The following is a 23,844-nucleotide window of genomic DNA, read 5'->3' as shown; positions in this document are numbered from 1 at the left end:
AGGTTCAATCCCATTGAGCTCACTTTTACTTTGACTACTAACCACCTCCCTTGCTTAGCAAAAAAAAAAAACTATAAATCAAGTTCATCATGTAGAATGTTCCCGCATCTAAATGCATGCTACCACATCCCGAGAAAAATCCTAACACTTAAATCAGTCTCATCCTCCACTTCAATATTTTTATTAAAAAAATTATTATTTCTAAAAGATGGCTAGTGTGTTTCATCATCCCAAGTCCCATGTACTATTTTATTAACCTTCACCACAGGGCTACTTTCGTTGGGCTGTTATTTTATTTGGGGCTATTCATGAATTCCTTCAAATATACTAACTTTGTTTAGTTTATGTTTTTTTTAATTTAGTCTTTTCCTATACTTACCACTCACCAATCTAAAATTCTTTATCCTCCTCTATTCTATGATCATTCTATGAACACGTTTCTTAACTTCCCAACACTCAACTCCATGCTGCACGGGTAGTCATACAGGTGTCTCGTATTATTATTCCTGTAGTTTGGTCAGTACACTGAGATCACATAAGACCTGTTTAAATGAAAGGGAACTAGCCTGAAATAAAATCATCTGCATATTCTTATCAATTTTCCCATGGGACATTGCACCAACATGAACGTACACCATATGAGATTAGATACATGTTTCAATCAGTTATGCAGTTGCAATAAACAAGCACTAATGGAATAATAAACCCGAGAAAAGATGAGATAATGGAAATGTTCAAAAAAAATTCAAAACTTACAATAAAAACAAGGTTCACATCATCACTAGCAGCAGCAACATAGTCCCGTAACTGAACCAACTTGTCCGAACCATAAGAGAGGCCTGAAATGCCAGCAAGATAGTTTCTTATCTCTAATGCTACTAATTAAAACAGAAAGAGTAGCAAAATTATCAAATGTTCACCTATTTTACGAGAGTTGACAGGTAAATGTCGAGGTACTGGGTTCTTAATCACACGCAAAAGTTTTCACGCTTGCTACTGGCACTTATTCTCAGCTTTTGGAGCAGCTGCACTGTGATGATTGTTAAGAAAGAGACATTATTGGCATTATACAGACATTTTACACTTATAAAAAAAAATGAAGGAAAATATTGAATAGCCAAGTCTCAAAATTTTCTCCACAATTGCTGTGAAATGACAAAATCAATCATCCTTGTTATATATCGCCTAGATTTATTTTCAGGGGCACAAAAAGGGGTTACCCTATTCACTAATTGGATGATTAAGTGTAACACAAACTCATTTCCAAGTATCAAAACATTCCAAAGAGAAATGGATGTAAATTAATAAACTTACACATAATGCCACAAAACCTCTTAAACGTTCTTGGCATTCGAACATGTGGTTTAACTTCAAAGGGAACCCCTTTCTTGGTTCTAACATAAAGGGCTTGTAATCTCCCTGCCTTATTAAGTGGGCTATCTAATATCACGAGGAGAGCCTGAAAACATAAACACTTACAATCATGATTCATGCAAAACCAATTCTATACTAAAAAAGAATTTTTTTTTTTATTTGATAGATAAATCACATAAAATATTTTTAAGGTCTCCAACATAGTTTCCAGCAATTAAAAAAAGTTGTAAGAGCCAAAAGATCACATTCAAGGTTGCAAAATTTATAGAAAGATAAAATCCATGCATAATTATCAAAAATTTGAAAAACTGAAGTGTAAGATAGTGCTAAAAGATGTGGGAGCACACATTTGTATCAATTCTTGGATTAAATTTGTTCTTTGCATCTAAAGCAGTAAAACAGGATTACAGTAAAAACAATAGTTGTAATTGATGCCCATCTCTAGGGTATGGCCATTGTGATGCAACTTAAGAACTTACCTATGCCCTCTGATGGAATTATAGGGAAGTCAAACAGCAAACCATCAACAGAGAAGTTACCGCTGTCAACAAATTATAGATACTCAGCTATTGGATCATAACTGTAATTGTAGCTAAAGAGTACATCATTTGAAAAATCTGAAGCAAAAACTTCAAGCCCTTCCCTATGAGTGTCCAAAACAACAGATGTATGAGGTTGTAGGGAAATAACTGCAATATCTGAAAAGGAACAAATCTCTTACCACTTTTCATAACCTCGAAGATCATGTCACAGTAATATCTGAAAGGTGAGACCCTCATTACTCAACAAACATACTCTGCAAGGTGGTAGGGAAACAACTGCAAAGAAATGTGAAAGGTAAACTGCATTCAAATCCAAAAATAATAAAATGAAGTAAAAAAGAAGATTGGCAATGTGTCATAAATTTTGGAATGTCAATAACCATGTTGTTATCAAAGCTACATTGGTCACCAGGACATAAAGGTTGCTAAATCACAAGTTCAATCCCAGTTTAACCACCAAAAGAGTGGAAAAGAACAACGAATTGACAAATGAAACATTAGTTTAAAGCTCTATAGCAATTCGGAATATTTCTTCCCAGGCATTTTGGTTTTGGCGAAGATCAGAATGAAACATTGAATATATCAGATTGTCCTGGAATGTTTCAGTCAAGATTGTCTTACCTACTCAAGAATAGAGATTACATTGATAATCCTTCAAATGTTTTACCTGCTCAAGAACGAAGATTTGCTCCATGGCAGTAGCTTTGAATTGGCGAGACAATGCTACAAGATCTAGGTCTTGCTCTGCTTGGTCCATCTCTAAATAAGATTTAAAAAAATATTATTATAAATTTTTTCTCTAAAAAAAAAAAAAAGAACTCAGCATTTTGACAGCTGGAGAGTTGAAGCTAAGTTCCACCACACAATTGAAACTATTATTATAAATTTGAAGGAGATAACAGACAACATTTGTTGTAGAATCACATATAAATTTCTAACACTAGACTAAGCAAACACCAAACACCATCTCAAGTATCTGATTTTTATGTTGTTATGAGGAACAACAACTTCAAGTTGCCACCATCAGCGTATGCATATGAGGCACACACCTTTGATTTCTTCCTGTGAATGTAATTGGTTTGTAAAAATTGAAGAAAACTTGTCCCAACCAACTAAACTGAGCGATGGACAACCTCACCACCTTACTACATCCATAAGAATTCAAAAAATAAAATTAAATTAAATTGATGTACTCGGTAGCAATTAAACAACAGATCCAATGATTCAATTAATGAGATATAAAGTGAAAATGTGTGTGTGTGTATGTGTGTGAAAGAGAGAGAGATTTATACATCTTGGAAAAGCTTGTTGGGGGCTCCACCAGTGATCTTTGCAATACGGAGCAAAGCTTGTGGGGGCTTTCAGATCTTTCAACTGGTTCAACAGATCTAGCTTCGACTTAGCTTTGAAATCGAAGAGCTTGTGGAATCAGAAACCCTAGATCCCATCTTCAATATGTGAGAAAGTGACTTCGATGCTTAGGTTAATGGCTTCTACTTTACTCCATCATCTTCAATGTTTGAGAGATCGAAATCATTTCAAAACGGAGAGAGATATTGAGCGATCTGATAGAGAGCGAGAGATGAGGTCGAGGGAGATAGAGACAGAGGGATCGAGAGGAAGAGAGACAGAGAGAGATTGATCTGAGGGGGAGCTTCTCACAATAGCGAGAGAGATGAAAGAAAGAGGGGAAAAATTCTTAAAAACTCAAAATTCGTAGGCCGCTGGCCGCGGAATTTTGACTTCTAAAAATTGTCGGTCGGGCTACGCTCATCAAATTTTTTTTTCCAATTTTTATGATTTTCACGTAGTGTATATCTGGCAGAGCTTTGATTATCCGTCCAATACATTGTTACCGGACATGAAGCTGGGATACAACTTAAAAACTGGAATGAATTGGAATTTGACATCTTGGAAGAGCACTGAAGACCCTTCTCCAGCTGGTGCTAACAGTTATGCCATGGATCCTCGTGGAGTTCCTCAACTAGTTGTGCGTAACGGATGGATTGAGACATATCGATCTGGGCCATGGAATGGGATTCGATTTAGTGGTGCACCTGTGCGGAAGAATAACTCCGTCTACAAATTAACCAAGTTTGGTTGTCAACAAGGAAGAGATGTATTACAAGTATGAATGGATTGAATATTCCAATATGTTTAGATGTGTATTGGAACCAACGGGCTTGATTCAATGCCTTTCATGGAATGATCGAAGCAAAGAGTGGAGAGTCATTTACTCAATGCAGAAAGACCAATGCGAGAATTATGGCATCTGTGGTGTTTACGGTATTTGTAACATCAATAATGCATCCGTTTGCGATTGTATATATGGATTTACACCCAAATCTCCAAAAGATTGGGAAGGGCTTGATTGGTCAGGTGGATGCATAAGGAGAACACCACTAGATTGTAACAATGATGGGTTTGTGAAATTTTCAGCTAGGAAATTGCCAGATGTATCAATCTTGTGGATGAACAAAAACATGAGTCTTAAGGAATGCAAGTGGTCTGCTTGAACAATTGTTCTTGAACGGCTTATGCTAATTCTGATATTAGAGGAGCAGGCAGTGGCTGTTACCTATGGTTTGGGGATTTGGTTGATATTACCCAGTTCACCACTGGTGGGCAAGATCTTTATCTTCGGATGGCATCTTCAGAATTAGGTAAAAATCTAACACGAATAAATCACCATCTGTTCTGTGTTTTTCTCATCATTATTATCTTTTATTGTTTTCTTGATCATCAACGGCATTAGTTATTACAAAATTAATTAAGCCTTTGTTACCTTTTCTTAACATATTCCTTTGCTTGCTCAAGAAAAAAAAAAAAAAGTTATGTTTTGAGAAACTTCCTAAAACGTTAATTCCACAATATTTTAATTTAAGCAAAACATAGTAATAAATCTATTCTTATACATACCCACAAATTTCTTAGGGTTTGAGTATTAGATAAGAAGCAATGTAATAAAGTGTACTTATATGCATCAAATCATTTCTATAGATATTAAGATCCTATTATATATAAGGGATCTAATTAATAGATATATTGGATTTATTTTCTTACATAAAACTTATTAGCTAGGGTTGACTGTAGTTAACTCGTGGAAAATTCAAGATAATCAATCCAACTTGAATTGTTTTCATGGCATCAATGTCACGATTGTTTTTATTTATTTTTTATTTTTTTTACAATAGTAGGTCCCGAAAAAATATTTCGCAGTATATTGGATGATTTTTATATTAATTATTAATAAGAAAGTGGATAGGTTTAACTTAATTCTAATTAATTATATTATTCATTGTTATTAATTAAGTGTTATATCAGATTAAATATAAGTTCATACATAAATCTCCTAAGCTCTTACCTTATATTATATTTTGTTCTAAGGAATTTATGTGCTTGGATACATGGACGCGACCTAGCAGCCACCTAAAAAGTCACATGGCCCAAGGAAGATTAATTGGGAGGTGTGAACACATTAAAATACGTTCCAGGTGTAAACACACATGGGCGTACACTGTTGGACGTTCCATGCATGTTCACCCGCCCCCTTAGTTAATTTTTAAGGAAGCCAAGGTTCACTCATTAATTCATGAACTTTGAGCCATGAACCACCATTATGAGATGTTTACCTTGACTACCGTATCACAATATTTAAAAAACCTATATTTAACAATTGAAGACCAACAATTTTATAAAATTCGTCAAATCAAGGCTTTTTTTTTTCCATCAAATTTTTTTCAACAGATTGAAATTCGATGGCTCCAAGCCATCAAATATGGGAGACATAAAAAAATTCGACGTCCTTGGGCCATCGAAATTAAATTTATAAAATTCATGGGCCTTGCCCCATCGAATTTTCTTGACAAATTTTCCAATTTTCACATAGTGTATAAATACCCTCCTAAACCAATCGGCCTAACCACTCCCCCTCACCCTCTTGTGCTCACATAGACACAGCCCACCTCTCCAACGTCTCTCTCTCTCTCTCTCTCTCTCTCTCTCTCTCTCTCTCCAATGTCTCCAACCCCCCCTCCCCCCTCTCATCACATACTTAATTAGGGTAGGTGGTATGTGAGTTGTGAGATTAGACACAATGGTAGGATTAACCCATAAAGATTATCGTATGCCGAAGAATTCGACTTAAACAATATCTTACATACCTTAAATTAAATTCCTTCTTTATTTTTATTTCTTCAAACAAATAAATTTTTTAGTTAAATTACCTTAGGCTTCCAGTGTTCATGGTCTAGATCAAGATTTAAGAGGAAATTAAAATAATTTTTTTTGACATGATCGAAGTCTTTGAAAATGAATGATCTGTAGGCATCAAAATTTAAACAGGCCCCTGCAACCTTTTAAGTTAACAAAAAGTCCATCAAATCAAAATTGGGCCCACAAATCTAAATTGGGGGTCTGTTAATCAAGACAGGCCTCATATGGTTTAGGTTTGGATTTTCGTAGATAAAGCCTATGATCCAGCAAATCCAAGTGATCCATATTAAATATTAGGCCTTTACAAATTTTATAAATAAAAAATCTCTAATTTTATTAATGGGCCACAAATCCAAATTGGGTCCATTAAATAGGATCATGCCTCTTACAAGCATGGGTTTTGGGTTTTCGCAGATAAAGCCCATGATTTATATAAAAATCAAGTGATCCACACATTAAGTATTGGGCCCTACACCCAAACAAATGAGTTCGGCCCAATAATGATCCATTAAATCCTTAAAACTGGATTTGGACAAATTTAGCATTTTAAATAAATCAATTAAACCTCTTTTAGTTGGGGGTATAATTGGAAAGCTAAATTACCTTTAAGTCTATAATTACAATAGCCTCTATCATTGAGAGGAGATCTGGATCACTTTCTCTCAGAAGACAGAATCTCTCCCTCTAGAGAAGAAAAAGCTCTCAAGCCCTCCTCCAGAGACAAAGCAAAAGTTCTTTAGAGATTCGGATTCCGACTAAAGAGAAGATTAAGCGTAAAGCTCTTCTCCGGAAGCCAAGAAAACCTTTTCAACCGATAAATCGCAAAGTCCGAAGTCCGAAAAGAAGAAGATCTACAAAAGCCTCTACAAAAGATCAAGCACACAACAAAGCCAACGTCAAAGCATCATTCTCAGTCGATAAAACGCAAAGCTCGGAGAAAAGAAAAGCTACATACGTCATCATCACTATTTTGTATTTAACTATTAATCAGAGGAAACACTGAAATCTGTATCTATTTTTCATCAAAAATCAATAAAATTATTTGCGATCTTATTTTACGAATCTTAAGGTAGATCAGTTGAAATTTATTGTCAACAAATTTTTGGCACGCCCGATGGGACCATCTCAACCTCTCATCTTTCAGTCAACTACAAAAATATCAACCAAAACATCGATGGCATCTCGTAACGTTAACGCTATCGCATCAACTACTGTTGAGAAAGGTAAGAAAATCAATTCTTCAAACCTTGAATCTGCGCAGGTTATCAGTCGTGATCATCATGTAACTCGAACAATGACGAAAACTTGTGGATATAAGTTGGTGGAGCCTCTCCAGCATCATTCCAAGAAACATGCCACAAAAACAACACTTACAACAAAGGCATCGTGGGCAGACGTTGTAAAAGACGACTTGTCAGATTCTGGATCTGATTCAAAATCAAGCGAGGGATCGTCTAGATCTTTATCGATCACTTCTCCGTCGCAAACCCACACCTCTATCATAGTAGTGATGATAGCTGGAACGTTAACAATGGAATAACAAGTTACCCAGATAGCAGACACCATCAACAAATTAACAAAGGCAATGGAGGACAAAGACATTCAAATCGCAACCTTTGTTAGTCGTTTGGAGTATAAAGACAAGGAGAATGAATCGAATACTGAACCTTCGCATCCTCTAGGATTCACTCATGAAGCATACACAACTTCGCGTAAAGAAAAACAAAAAGACTATGCTAGCTCATGTAAAGCTACGCGAGACCCACCACAGGGGTCTGTTGGTTCACTTTCCATTCAACAGCTGCAAGTAATGATTACTGACACCATTCGTGCTCAGTATGGGGGCATGCCATAGTCTTCATTGGTCTATTCCAAACCCTACACTTAACGCATCGAACAAATGCGTCTTCTAAAAGGATATCAGCAGCCAAGATTCCAACAATTCGAAGGAAAAGGCAATCCAAAGCAACATATTACCCATTTCATTGAAACTTGCAACAACGCCGGTACATTCGGTGACTTCATGGTGAAATAATTTGTTCGCTCCCTCCGCGGCAATGCGTTTGATTGGTACACCGATTTGGAACCCAACTCAATAGATAGTTGGGATCAACTTGAAAAAGTGTTCCTCGGTCGCTTCTACAGTACTAGAAGAACGGTGAGTATAGTAGAGCTTGCTGTCATCAAACAAAGGAATGATGAACCGGTTATTGAGTACATTGAACGCTGGAGAAATCTTTCCATCAACTACATGGATCGACTTTCTCAATCTTCTGCTATCGAAATGTGTATTTAAGGGATGCACTGACAACTCCTTTACATCTTGAAAGGAATTAAACCACATACTTTCGAAGAGCTAGCTACTCGAGCCCACGACATGGAGCAGAGTATAGCTGTTCATCAGACTCCACGACCAAGCGAGCCTCGAAGACAAGAAAAGAAGGATGGCAAGTCCTTCAAAACTAAAGAAGTCTTGTCTACCATCACCAGCAAACCTGTCAAGATCACAAGTAAAAGAAGAGAAGATCAGCCACGAGCTGATTCAACACAAGAAAAAGGAAAAGTTTGGAAAACTCTCAAATAGCTTGAGGCAAAAGAGTACCATTTTCCTGATGCTGACGTCCTGGGCATGTTCGAAGAGTTGCTAAAATTAATACTCATTGAACTTCCAGTGCCCAAACGACCCGAGGAAGCAGGTCGTAACAATGATCCAAAATATTGTCGATATCATAGGGTGATTAGTCACCCGATTGAAAAATGCTTCATCTTCAAAGAGAAGATTATGGATTTGGCACGTTAAGGAAAAATTGAACTTGATTGTATTGAAAATGTTGCTACTTCCAACATGACCTCTGTCACTTTTAGATCTTTTGATCCAATACTCTTAGCAAATATGTATGCTATGCAGACTCCATTTCCTCAAATCACCAAAGTTTTACCTAAACTATCACAACTCATATCTGTACATTCTGATGTTGAAAAGGCCTATCCCACGCTAGGGGCAAGCCAAATCAAAGAAAAATCATCACATTTCCCATTTCACTTTAACAAGGACCACAATCTCATTCGACTTCAAATTCAAAGTCAGACATCTCAGAGTCTACTTCAATTGATGACGAAGGGTGGACAGTTGTCACTCGTCGAAAAAGGCGCCCTACATATGTACCAACTCCTTCTATTTCGAAGTCAAAGAGAAAGAGAAGAAAGTCAAAATCAAGTACAGGGTCAAAGAAACGAGAGAGAGCAACAAAGAAGAAGGCTTTCCAAGTTCTGCCCAACCGCCCCGTATGCCGATTACTCTTCTAGAATTCTTACCCAAGAAGCTCTTGAAGGAAGTCTGCACGGTGTCATGTCATCAAGTGGAAGCGAAAGTGCTAGAAGATAATATTGATGATAGGTCTAAAAAAAAATCCTACTACTTTCAATGATGGAAATCAACGACTTGAGAAAGACAATAGCACCTCGAAAATAGAAGATTCGCAGGTTGACTTGGATTTGTCTAGTAAATTCCAAAAAGTTCAGCTTACTTCATAGTAAAGCTCAACTGAATCAAAATAAAAAGTTCAACCTGACATAGATCCACAACAAGACAGTATGTGCATGGCCACAATTACCTTCACTGATGAGGATCTCCAATTGGGGTCTCGACCTCACAATAGGCCTTTTTACGTCACAAGTTATGTAAGGGAGAATAAAGTTCAAAGAATCCTCTTGGATTGTGGTTCTGCGGTCAACAACATACCAATTCGTATTATGAAACAAGTTGGGATCTCGTCGGATCAACTTGCTTGCAGTAAGTTGATGATCCAAGGCTTCAACTTAGGTGGTCAAAGAGCTATCGGCATGATAAAAGTCAAGCTCTCCATCGCAAAGTTGGAGTCAACAGCGCTCTTCCACGTGATTGATTGTAAAACTTCATATCACTTACTTCTCGGTCGACCGTGGTTACATGAAACTGGAGTAGTACCATCCACGTTACATCAATACTTCAAGTATTACCAAGATGGTGTGCAGAGTTATGTAGTAGCCGAAGAGCAACCGTTTGACAAGGCAGAAACGTATTTTGCTGATGCAAAATTTTCTTTTGGAGGCGACGTCATTCAAGAAGCACTTCTAGTTTCGATACCCCCTTCTAGTAAGCAAAAACCTGACAAAGGAAAACATACTATGAATGATGCCGAGAAAATTTCTCTTGGTCTTCAACTTCAGAAAGAACAAGTAAAGAAACAAGAACCAAAAACTCAACGGATCAAGGTTAGTCAATTGATAGTGGACGCGTCATCCACAGTTGTGTTGCCAACCCCAATGCTTCGCTACGTGCCACAATCGCAACGAAAGCCGAGACAATCACCTTTCGAAGAGATTTCTTCAAAGACCAAGTCTTCTATCTCTAAAGTCGAATTGAAAATACTGAAAGAAGAGTTAACCCTACCAGTTACACCACTTCAGAAATCTTACGTCGTAAGGACACCCATGAAAAGTATAATCCCAGCTACATCAATCACGAACAACATCGCGAAGGTTGAATCTAAAAGTTGGTTTGGTCCTAAAACTTCAAAGTTAATCGAAATTACCGGTTACAGAAAATGTGAACCCGTACGATTGGGTGAATTACTACCAACTAATCAAATTCCTGGTTTAACTGCAACACAAGTCAAACTCGTTCGAGCTGGAGAACACGAGCGAGGCTAGGGTATACGCTAGAAGCTCCAATCAAAATTTCTAAGATGAAAACAGCTTCTTCACAACATACTACAGTAGAAGTCATTGATGAGTCTGTAAAAACACCAGTTCCACGAACATTGGTCTTTGATCGAATTGGTGGCCACATCTCGACCACGTCGGTATTTGATGGATTGGGTGCTTTAAATGATCACCATGATGTTCAAATTCATAAATCTCGTGCATCTGCTCTATCTAGACTTGGTCGAAGAAAATCACGATGTCGACCTAAGCAAAGAAATAAACATGTTGAGCATAAAGATAGTAGTGGCTTGTATAGCACTATTCCGTCTCGCATGAAAAGACAAGCAGCTTTAGAAGTCTCAATATTAGATACATTAGTTGTGAAGCGACGTACTATTGTCCTTACAAATCAAAAGAGCGACAGTCAAACTTCAACTATGGGGATAGATAATTCTGAAGATATTGCTTATGTAAATCGCATTACCATTGAAGAATTCCCTGAAGAAGATTCTACGTTGTCAGATGAAGAACTCGAAAATGTTCCACCGATCTTTGAAGAAGGCGGACAAGCCACTGTCGACGACTTGAAAGAAATAAATCTTTAGACAATTGAAGAGTCACGACCTACGTTCGTCAGTACTCTTCTAAACCAGCATGAAGAATTCGAGTACCTCAAGTTGTTACAAGAATACAAAGATGTCTTTGCTTGGACTTACAAAGAAATGCCAAGACTTGCCCCGAAGATCGTTGTTCATCAGCTCGCAGTTAAACACGGAGTTCGTCCAATAAAATAGGCACAACGCCTTTTTTGACCAGAATTGGTACCACAAATTGAGACAGAAGTCAACAAATTGATCGAAGCTAGCTTCATTCGAGAAGTAAAATATCCGACTTGAATTTTCAACATAGTTCTAGTAAGAAAGAATAATGGACAGATTCGAGTATGTGTCGATTTTCGCAACTTGATTAATGCCTGTCCAAAAGATGATTTTTCGCTCCCAATCATAGAACTTATGGTTGATGCGACTACAGGACATGAAGCTTTATCTTTCATGGATGGATCTTCTAGTTACAATCAAATTCGAATGTCGACAAAAGACGAAGAGCTCATAGCCTTTCGTACCCCGAAAGGTATATATTGTTACAAAGTTATGCCTTTCGGACTTAAGAATGCTGGTGCCATTTACCAACGAGCTATGCAAAAGATCTTTGATGATATGCTACATGACAAGGTGGAATGTTATATTGACGACCTAGTAGTAAAATCCAAGAAAATAGAAGATCACTTACAACATCTACGTGATACCTTCGGCAGATTGCGACGGTATCAGCTCAAGATGAATCCATTAAAATGTGTTTTTAGAGTTACCTCGGGCAAATTTTTGGGATTCGTGGTTCGGCATCGTGGTATTGAAATCGATCGAAACAAGATTGAAGCCATCCAAAAAATGCCAGTACCAAAGAACATTCATGAACTCAAAAGTTAACAAGGTCGACTTGCCTACATTCGTAGATTCATCTCAAACTTAGCTGGGTGTTGTCATCCCTTCAGTTGATTGATGAAGAAATATACATCATTTGAATGGGATGAAGCTTGTGAGAACGCTCTGAAAAGTATCAAGGAGTATCTTCTCAAGCCTCTTATTCTTTTTGCACCAATTCCCGAGAAGCCACTGATTCTCTATATTAGTGTGCAAGAAATGTCACTAGGAGCATTGTTGGCTCAAGAAAATGCCGAAGGAAAAGAAGGTGTACTCTACTATTTGAGTCGAACTCTTATTGGAGCAGAAGTAAAATATTCACCCATCGAGAAGACATGTTTAGAACTCATCTTTACCACAAAGAAACTTCGACATTACATGTTATCGTACACAGTTCGACTCACTGCGCGAGCTGATCCACTCAAGTACATCATAACAAGGCCAGTTTTGTCGGGTAGACTAGCTAAATGGGCCCTTCTCTTATCAGAATTCAAGATTATTTACATCCCTCAAAAGACTATAAAATGGCAAGTATCAGTCGACTTTCTTGTTGATCATCCTATTTCAGTTGAATGGGAATTGTCTCACGACTTGCCTGGCAAAGAAGTATTTTCTATTGATGTGCTTCCAGCTTGAAGAATGTTCTTTGATGGCGCAGCTAGAAGAGATGGAGCAGGGGCAGGTGTAATTTTTATCACGCCACAAAATGAGGTATTGCCATTTTCATTTGCCTTGGCGAAATTATATTCAAACAATGTTACAGAATACCAATCTCTAATCATTGGTTTAGAACTCGGGTAGAGATGAAGTTACACCAACTCTATGTATATGGGGACTCACAGCTTGTCATCAACTAACTCTCAACAAAGTATGACGTTCGAAAACATGAGTTAGTACCTTATTACCAGTATGCTACACAACTTCTAAGTCAGTTTGAAGACGTCATCATCAAGCACATACCAAGAGCAGAAAACAAGTAGGCTGACGCTTTAACTAGTCTTGCTACAAGTTTGACTATACTAGAAGGAAAGACAATGAGTATCCCTATCTGTCATAGGTGGGTACTACCTCTTTTGATAGAGGCAAATTCCGAATCGCACGAAGCAAACACCGTCGAAATAGTCGAAGTCAAAGATTGGAGATAGCCACTTATCGACTATCTACAGCATGGAAAGCTGCCAGACGATCTAAAACACAAAATCGAAATACGTCGTAGGGCACCTCGATTTTTATATTTCAATGATAAGTTATATCGTCGCTCTTTCGACGATATCTTAATGAGATGTCTTGGAGATGATGAAATCTGAGATGCTTTAGAAGAAGCACACTCTAAAGTGTGCGATTCACACCAGTCAGGAACGAAACTCCATCATACTCTGAAGATGATGGGATTATACTGGCCTACTATGGTAAAAGATTCTTTAAACCATGCAAAAAGGTGTAAAACTTGCCAATTGCATGGGGATTACATTCGTCAACCACCAGAGCCATTGCATCCTACAATCGCATCTTGGCCCTTTGACGGGTGGGGACTTGATGTCATTAAACCACTCCCAAAATATTCAAGACATCTTTATATCCTTACTGCAACTGATTACTTTTCTAAGTGGGCTGAAGCAGTTCCCCTTCGAAAGGTTAAGAAAGAAACGGTAGTCGACTTCATCAAAAATAATATTGTCTTCCGTTACGGCATTCCACGATATGTCATGACAGATAATGGAAAATCTTTTAGCAATACGCTGATGGATCAATTCTGCATGAAGTTTAACATTAAGCATAGATGTTTTACAATGTACAACGCTGCAGCAAATGGACTCGCCGAAGCATTTAACAAAACTCTTTGTAAGCTTCTTGAAAAGGTGGTTTCAAAATCGAAAAAGGATTGGCATGAACGAATTGGGGAAGCATTATGGGCATATAGAACCTCATACCGCACCTCCACACAAGCCACACCTTACTCATTAGTTTATGGAGTTAAAGCTATTCTCCCTTTGGAACGTCAGATACCTTCCCTAAGGATTGCGATCCAAGAAGGTCTGACCTACGATGAGAATGCTAAGTTACGTCTGGCTGAACTTGAAGCATTTGACGAAAAGAGATTGGAAGCACAACAACTGCTAGAATGTTACCAAACCCGTTTGTCACGTGCATTCAATAAGAAAGTTTGACCACGTTCTTTTCAAGTTGGCGATTTAGTTCTCACTGTACAACGACCAATCATCCTCTCACACCGTTCTGAAAAGAAGTTTGATCCAAAATGGGATGGGCCTCATGTAGTGAAAGAAGTATATACTAATGGTGCATACCTTCTTAAAACACCGGAAGGATTACGTCTTGGTTTAATCAATGGCAAATTCCTCAAAAGATACTATGTTTAAAAGAATGTTGCTCCCCATCACAAGCCTAAACTGTTTGACAATGCTCCCCAGCACGAGCCTAAACTATTTGACAACACTAATTATCGTATGAGTTTAAACTACATGATACTCTTGACCCACATGAGTTAAAACTGTAAATTGTCCGGAAAAAAAAAAGAATTTGAGTTCGCTAGATTGAAGACCCGAGAGGGCAATCTAGGCAAAACTTATGGCATTATCCATCTGAACTACGTTATGGTTTGATCCTATTTTGGGTACGTAGGCAGCCTATACAGTTACTTCAGGTTCAACCACAACAACAAAAAAAAATGTAAAAAAAAATAATAAAAGAATCATCATGCTCAATAATGCTTTGGCGCTAGAGTTTGGCCAACTGACTATACAAATAATTCGTCACATGGTTCTTTTAGTCAGTTGACGTTTGTTAGTCAGTTGACGTGCACTCTTAAGCACTACTAATGAACAATTGCATTAGAGGTTGACTAACTGGCTGGACAAATAATTCGTCGCATGATTTTTTCTAGCCAGTTGGCGTTGTGATACTGCTAGCCAGTTGACGTTTGTCAGCCAATTGACGTTGTCCACTCCTAAGCACTACTAATAAATAGTTACTTTACAGGTTGGCCAACTAACTGGAAAAATAATTCATCGCATGGTTCTTCTATATATACAAATCTTGCATCTCATGATTCTGTAAACCAGTTGACGTTTGTCAACCCGTTGACGTTGTCCACTCCTAAACACTATTGATAAATAGTTGCTTTAGAGATTAGCCAACTGGTTGGACAAATAGTTCGTCGCATGGTTCTTCGACGTATACAAAGCTTGCGTCCTGTGATTTTTCTAGCCAGTTGACATTGTCTACTCTTAAGCGCTACTGATGAACAGTTGCTTTAGAGATTAGCCAACTAACTAGATAAATAGGTCGTCGCATGGTTCTTCTACGTATACGGATCTTGCATCCCGTGATTCTGTAAGTCAGTTGACGTTTATCAACCAGTTAGTGTTGTCCACTTCTAAGCACTACTGATGAACAATTGAGTTAGAGATTGGCCAACTAGCTGTACAAATAGTTCGTCACATGGTTCTACTGCATATACAAATCTGGAGCCTCGTGATTCTTTTAGCCAGTTGACGTTTGTCAACCAGTTGGCGTTATCACCTCCTAAGCACTACTAATAAACAACTGCACTAGAGATTGGCCAACTAGTTGAACAAATAGTTCGTCGCATGATTCTTCTGTGTATACAAATCTAGTGTCTCATGATTCTGCAAGCCAGTTGACGTTTGTCAGCCAGTTGACGTCGTCACCTCTTAAGCTCTACTGATAAACAACTGCGCTAGAGATTGGCCAACTAACTGGATAAATAGTTCGTCGCATGGTTCTTCTGCATATATAAATCTTGTGTCCCGTGATTCTGCAAGCCAGTTGACGTTTGTCAGCCAGTTGATGTCGTCACCTCTTAAGCTCTACTAATGAACAGTTGTGTTAGAGATTGGCCAACTAGCTGGGCAAATATTTCGTCGCATGGTTCTTCTGTGTATACAAATCTTGCGTCCCGTGATTCTGCAAGCCAGTTGGTGTTGTCACCTCCTAAGCACTAATTGTCACGCCCCAAAAACTCAACCCGAATCCCCATGATTCCCAAGTTGAATTCCGAGGCATGATATAAAACCCATGTCATGATAATCAATACATAAACTTAAATGACAAATAATATAACTATATGTCATACCTGATCATTGCTCAACAGAACAAACACGTATCCTCAAACATCAGAAACACTTGACATATATACATAAAACAGTAATGTCATACTATGGTGTTCATAATTACATAACCAAAAACGATAGCTAAAGACTTAAACCTAACTCTAGTTTAAGACTTATTACTAGTAATACCCATGCTCCACTCCTGGAAGCTTGGACTGATCATCTATAAGGCCCTGGCACTGAGTCTCCTCGGAAGGATCACCTAAACCAGGTGCGCCTGAAATTTGTGATGTCGTAGTGGTGAGTAACAGGGGAGTTACCCAATAGGGGAATCTTACAATTCTATATAACAGCATCCCATATGCAGTTTAAACATTCTAAGAATTCATAAATCATGCATATTTGATATTTAACACAATTAAAAATAATTGAACACCGATGTCATAAAACTTAGTAGGAAATTAAAACACTAAAAAAATCTGAAGAAAACAATTGTTCATAATATAACATCAAATAATAGAGTACTATAATAGAGAGTTGAGGGTCACGACTGATGTGAACATCTCAGTCAAAATACGATTATTCCAATACTTCACCAGTGTGGAACCCCACCGTTAGTTCCTGATTCTATGGCCAGCCTTTGCCATAATTTGGGTAACTGTTTTCCGGCTCAGGTTGGCCGTTGACCAAGGCCTTAAGAAACGGGCCAAATCAAGTAGGTCATTCTTTCTTGACTACTCTATACTATTAATGATCATTAACTAGCCATCTTCATCTATGCCAATCTGGCGTGCATGTGATCCTCGATATTCTCTATCAATCATACAACTATCTACATCTTGTTCTCTATTAAAGATAGAAAAGAAACTCCCGGATTCCTGTTGTGATTTTGTGTTCTTATGCATCCCATAATACATAAGAACTCAAACAACGCAACTGTTATCCTAGAATAACACGTCATTCCGGAAATATCACAACATGTTATTCTTTATAGGTTTTCACAATCTCTTTAATAAATCACTAAAATACTACATATAAGTATTTATTTTCTTTTCAAAACGTAATGAAAAATAAAACATACACGTGTTTTAAATACCCAGTCCACTCTTAAATGTACAGTCTTATCTCTCTTTTCTTTTTCTTTCTTTCGTGTCTTACACGACCCTCAGTCGAAGCATTTCACTCATTCGTGTCTTACACAGTCTATGACTGAAGCATCACTTCATATTTTCTCTCCTTTTCGTGTCTTATACGGCATACGCCGAAGCATCTCACTAACTGGATATTTTAAAAGCACGACATTCAATTGAGAACTCGTTCTCATATTTATTTTAATAAATTACTTTTCTACCCAACTTTTAATTAGAAACATTTCTTGGAAATCCATCACTAAAATGATTAAAGTAAACTGTCCACCAGTTTAACTTATTCAAAAATCATGTATGTTTATAAAAATGTGAACAAAATATGTATTGTGTAAAAAAAAACAGCAACTTATATAGTTGCTGTATTTTCTTTTTGACAAGTACAAAATACGTATAAAATACGTATTAAGTACTTATAAAATACTTATAAATTAACAAATATTTTTAGCATGAAACTAAAGTAAACATAGTAATATATTATATAAAAACAGCAACTTTTATAGTTGCTGTATTTTATATTTAATACGTATAATACGTATAACGTACGTATAAACACGTATAACGTACGTATAAAGCAACCATTTTTTATTATATTCTATCCAACAATCATGGTGTCAATTTAATACAAAAATAGCAACTTTCATAGTTGCTGTATTTTGTTGTTAGTATGTATAATTACATATAAACATGTATAAATCAATTTCTAACATGTAATAATTCTTTTTTTTAAACAAAATAACAAATACTAGCATGCTTTAAAATTATAAAAACAATAATATAAATATGTATAAAGAATATGCATGTTGTTAAAAATTTACAAAACAACTTTAATTTCTTTCTTTCTCTTCCTTCTTTTCTTCTTACTTTTCTCTTCTTTCTTTGTGTAAAGAAAATGAAACAACAACTAAAAAATCAGCTAATATCTTTATTTGATATTTTAAAAAAAATATCTAGATATTTTAAATATCTAGATATTACAAAATTCTAATTCTTTTAGAATTTCTTAAAAATATCTTAGTCAATTTGACTTAGTCAAAGTTGTTTGACTAGTCAACAATAATTTACTTGACTTGACTTGAGTCAACTTTAGTTGACTTAGTCAACATTTTTTATTTTTTTTTTTTTTATTTTTTTTTTTTTTTAAACATTACACTAATGATGAACAGCTATGCTAAAGATTGGCTAACTAGATGGACAAATAGTTCGTCACATGGTTCTTTTACGTGTACATCGTTTATCACGCAATATTTTTGAACAAGTCAACATTGTCTACCACTAAGCAAATTAACAAATAGATGTTCCAGAAATTGGCTACCAAGGGTTATAAGTTTCCGATTTGTAATTTTTGCTACAATTCCTATAAAAAAATAGATATGCGAAGATGAAGTTCAAAAAAAAAAAAAAGGGAAGGAATGACTAAGGTCCATACCTTCTTGTGGTTTCAAAGCTGTAGCCAGGCTACAATCGATTCAAAAGAATCAGATCGTTGTATCAATATTATTGATAGTCTTGGATCTGTAAGAAAAAAAAAAGAAATTTCAATATTTATTCATCCACAAGTTCTGAAAAAAAAAAAAAGACCCAATGAGAAAAAGAGACAAAGTAACCAAAGTTGGAATCAATTCAAGAAGGATATTATATATATACTCAAGACCTCTATCCATATTGTTCAACACACCTTTAAAAAAAAGAGGGTTTGTTATACTTTAGTGGAAGTTACTGAGTCATGGGTGGCTAGACGATGTTTTCATTGAATTAAAAAAAATTAGAGATTAGGCAAAGAAATCACCTGTAGAATCAAGTTTCTTGTCAAATTAATCAATATTATTTGACTTGAATTGATCAATCAACAAAAGAATTTTCTTGTCCCTCAATGATGATGACTCAGACAATGAATCAAACTCATTGAGTCCAAAAAGACCACTCCCTCCAAAATCTACATGGATTTTTTTTACTAAAGAAACCTAATGGGTTGGTGACCTCAACAAGACCCCAAATTTTATTAGGGTCGTGGGTCTATAAAGATTTTGATATATTGACAATCCAAGTCCAAAGTTAAGGTTTGATGTTGAATAATGAGTTCCTTTTCAAAAGTCTGAAAATTTTTAGGATATCAATGAAGTAATCAAAAGCAAACCACAAGTGGAGAATATGATTAAAATTCAGAATTTTGTGCACGTGTGCATATGAGTCATGTGGCAGCAGAAACAACATAAAATAAAACTCAGATCTCAAAATTTAGATCTCAAAACATAAAGGGCTGCTCTTGGTGGTATAAAGACGTTGGCAAAAATGCATGGAAAGACATTGGCAGCCCCTGTTGGCTCAACAATGCATGGACACTTAAGACTATTCCAATGGAGATGCCCCCACCATACAAAGCACTAGCATGCGATGCGAAGAATCTACTTTTTTGAAGAGGGCTTGGAAGGAAAAAAAGGGGGGCTGAGAATTATTTATTTATTTATTTATTTATTTTTAAATTCTAATTTACTAACAGTGAACATAAAAAAATAAAAATAAAAAACAGCTCAGATCTTGTTATAAGATTGCAGATTGATGAAAGGAAGCTTCGACTTTTAGATCGATATTCAAGCCCATGTAAGAGATGAAGTTGATCAACAAAGACAAGAAGAATAAAAAGGTAAAAATAAAACGTGGTAGTAAGAAGACGTACCTACTGATGTTTCTTCCTCAAAAATCTGAAAATAAAAAAAATTTCAGCGAAAAAAAAAAATAGATGAATCGGTGTTGAAACCATGAAATCTAAGAGAGGGTTTTTAATCTCTCTTTCTGTGTGTGTGTGTGTGTGTGTCTTGAGGGATGTGAGTTTCGCTATCTTTCATTCTCAAACGAAGAACTCAGAAGCGGAAATCAAGTTGTAGATAGATGTTTGATATTAAAAATCCGGCTACGAATCCCTAACATGGAGGTTGTAGCCCCTGTTTTGAAATTTATTCAAAGAAAAAAAAATTGAAAGAAGAAGAAGAGGAGGGTACCAGTGGGTATATAGCAGTCCAAGAACCGATTTGTCGTTGCAAATTTCTTCAAGAATTAACCATCATCAGTAGCAGCCATGTGCTCTTTTTATAGGAGATGAATCGTTCTTGAAATCAGCTATTTATGTTAGAGAATGATTGAACGAACTTCACGAAACTAGTTTGATCGGTTTGGGGAAGAAGGAGTCCTTTTTGGACACGGTTTTGGGGGCAGAGACGTGAAAAAAGAAGAAAGGAAGGTTCGAGAGAGAGACTAGATGATCAAGGATCGCCGAAATCTATGAAGATGGGGGAACAGTTCATCGCGGTGCTGCAATTTAAGTTGGTCGGCCAAGGGCAAGGGAGAGAGCATTGGTTCTTCATCAAACAAACTCTCAAGAACGATTTGAATAAAACAGAGAAAGAGATTTGGATTTTGGTTTTGTTAAAACCTCTATTGACACCCCAGTTTTTAATTATTATACTTCAAAAGTTTTGCATAAAACCGTAAAAAAAAAAAAAAGAATATTAAGCTAAGCTTACTAACTTAGTAAGAGTCAAATATTACTTAAATCATTGAGCTCACCTTATGGTTCAATACATCTAAAGCCCAAGTCCATTGAAAAATAATGGGAGAAGATATGAGACCACGTCATCATTGTTAAAGCATCAATTGTACAAGATTGTAATAGCCCAATTGAGACTAATGTTTTCCAAACATTTCAACCGTATATTTGATGGATAACCCCAATCTTTCAAAAGTTAAAAGCCTCCTGTCAATTGTATGAATGAAAAAACATAGAAATGAGGTCTTTATCTCATGCATCTCAAGTACAATTAATTTTGAGCTGAGATATTTTGGAGTTTGATATCATACATACAGCTAAATATGAGTTGAGATATTTGGTTTGTTTTGATTCCATGCATCTCAAGTGCACATCAAACTTTGGGGTTGAAGTAATTGGCCTCAAAGATTTTTTGCATGGGCTTGCTTTCTCTCAAGATGCTTTCTAGAAAAAGTTTTTGGAAAATATTTGCAAATTTAGAAAATATTTTCTTGAATTGTTAAAATTTGTGAACCTCTAATTTATGGAAGCGTCGTATGTTGAAGTTCTGCATTGCTAACTACTCCAAACTCAAGATCTTACAATCCACCAAATAAGTTCCCGAAAAAATATATATATATATATATATATATTGGTACTTGTTTGTTGATAATTGAAGGGTTGCAGGACGAAATCACGTGGCCAATATCTCTCAATTCAAGCACTCATCTACTCACAAACAAGATCAAGGATACATTGCCTTCAACTATATTGTCGTCAACTCATCCTTGAGGGGGCATTTGTAGGCATCAAAATTAAAACGGGCCCCTGTAACCTTTTAAGTTAACAAAAAGCCTATCAAATCAAAATTGGGCTCACAAATCTAAATTTGGGGTCTGTTAATCAGGACAGGCCTCATATGGTTTAGGTTTAGGTTTTCGTAGATAAAGCCTATGATGCAGCAAATCCAAGTGATCCATATTAAATATTGGGCCTTTACAAATTTTATAAATAAAAAATCTCTAATTTTATTAATGGGCCACAAATCCAAATTTGGTCCATTAAATGGGAACATGCCTTTTACAAGCATGGGTTTTGGGTTTTCGCAGATAAAGCCCATGATCTATATAAAAATCAAGTGATCCACACATTAAGTATTGGGCCCTATACCCAAACAAATGAGTTCGGCCCAATAATGATCCATTAAATCCTTAAAATTGGATTTGGACAAATTTAACCTTTAAATAAATCAATTAAACCTCTTTAAGTTGAGGGTATAATTGGAAAGTTAAATTACCTTTAAGTCTATAAATACAAGAGCCTCTCTCATTGAGAAGGAATCTGGATTACTTTCTCTCAGAAAATAGAAGCTCTCATTCTAAAGAAAAAGAAGCTCTCAAACCCTCCTCTAGAGACAAAGTAAAAGTTCTTCAAAGATTCGGACTCCGACTAAAGAGAAGATCAAGCATAAAGCTCTTTTCCAAAAGTCAAGAAAACATTCTCAACCGATAAAGTGTGAAGCTCGGAGAGAAGAAGATTTACAGAAGCCTCTACAGAAGATCAAGCACAAAACAAAGCCAACATCAAAGTATCATTCTTAGTCGATAAACGGGAAGCTCGAAGAGAAGAAAAACTACATACGTCATCATCATTATTTTGTATTTGACTATTAATCAAAGGAAACACTGAGATCTGTATCTACTTTTAATCAAAAATCAATAAAATCATTTACGATCTTATTTCACGAATCTCGAGGTAGGTCCGTTGAAATTTATTGTCGACATGATCATCAACTCCCAAATTTATAATTCAAATTAAACAGAAATTTTTTTTTTTTCAAGTTAATTTTTTCAAAGTTCTTATAAATTTGTATTTGACTTTCCTATAGCATCTGATCATGTATTTCGAAAGTGTTTTCCTTAGACAAACTCATAAGACATTTTACTGTATTAAAGTGACAGGTACAACAGTACGTGTTGATTCCAAAAAGAAGACGAAACGAGTCGTTGTGATGATATCTGTATTAATAGTTGTTGGAGTACTTTCGTTGGGTTTGATCATTTGTTGTATCATTTGGACCACAAGGACAAAGCAAACAGGTGGGTTAATTACTGCCTTTGTTGATCAAATTACCTTGCACTGATGATACACCACGAGTCAAGAACTGTAGATTATTTGGCTTCCATGCTTGACTCACATATGGTAAACATTCATATCAACCATCTGGGTATGGGATTAGGGATACCAAATTATTCGCGAAAGATTATTTAAATATCGGATCAACATGTACTGAAATTATTTTTCATAACATAACATGTACGGTTTTGAAAAAATAATTTTTTTTGGGAAAATTATAAATAAATAAGAGAAAACCAAAATAGAAAATTATTTATCAAAATTTTTTTTTCATGTACGTGACGATATTTATTTTTTAAAATTTTTTAAGATATTCTGCCAGTTGAAGTAGCACACAAATTATTGTTATTATTATTATTAATTTTTTTTAAGGTTTTCCGCTAGTTGAAGTGACCCAGCATTATTTAATTTTACTTTTTTTAAAGGTTCAGCCAGTTCAAGTTGAGTACTTTTAATTTATTTTATTTTTTTAAACAATTCTCCGCCACTTAAAGTGGCGCCTTGATTTTTCTTGAAAAGAGTATTAGCCAGCCTTACTAAATTAGGAAGTATTTCACCCTTACTAAGGGTCCTTGGACTCACCTTGGGGCATCAAAAAAATGATCTGATGCTTCAAGATACTAGAGGACAAAGTTCAATGATATTGAAAAA

At 36.1% G+C, this 23,844-nt stretch overlaps 1 protein-coding gene across 17 annotated transcripts in view; it reads right to left on the bottom strand.

Moving 5' to 3' along the window:
• Positions 1-20,917, bottom strand: part of LOC147381900 (suppressor of mec-8 and unc-52 protein homolog 1-like) — a 58,933-nt gene extending 38,016 nt beyond the window's left edge. For 9 of the 17 annotated variants that reach the window (XR_015174272.1, XR_015174261.1, XR_015174262.1 and 6 more), the window contains exons 1-9: positions 20,534-20,917; positions 20,212-20,236; positions 18,964-19,049; positions 2,584-2,675; positions 2,096-2,192; positions 1,854-1,915; positions 1,315-1,459; positions 921-1,030; positions 757-839 (exon numbers count right to left, since the gene is read on the bottom strand). The gene's annotated coding sequence lies outside the window, so the exon portion shown is untranslated. Of the gene's footprint in view, positions 1-756; positions 840-920; positions 1,031-1,314; positions 1,460-1,853; positions 1,916-2,095; positions 2,193-2,537; positions 2,676-3,208; positions 3,594-6,734; positions 6,995-18,963; positions 19,050-20,211; positions 20,237-20,533 lie in introns of those variants that run through there. The other 8 variants (XR_015174263.1, XR_015174268.1, XR_015174265.1 and 5 more) reach the window with 8 other exon arrangements.
• Positions 20,918-23,844: the final 2,927 nt, after the last annotated feature.

This window comes from Akebia trifoliata, unplaced genomic scaffold, assembly GCF_017979445.1.
Source record: "Akebia trifoliata isolate Shusen 1 unplaced genomic scaffold, ASM1797944v1 Contig00147, whole genome shotgun sequence".
Taxonomy (NCBI): domain Eukaryota; kingdom Viridiplantae; phylum Streptophyta; class Magnoliopsida; order Ranunculales; family Lardizabalaceae; genus Akebia; species Akebia trifoliata.
This window is presented reverse-complemented; position numbering and strand designations above follow the sequence as displayed.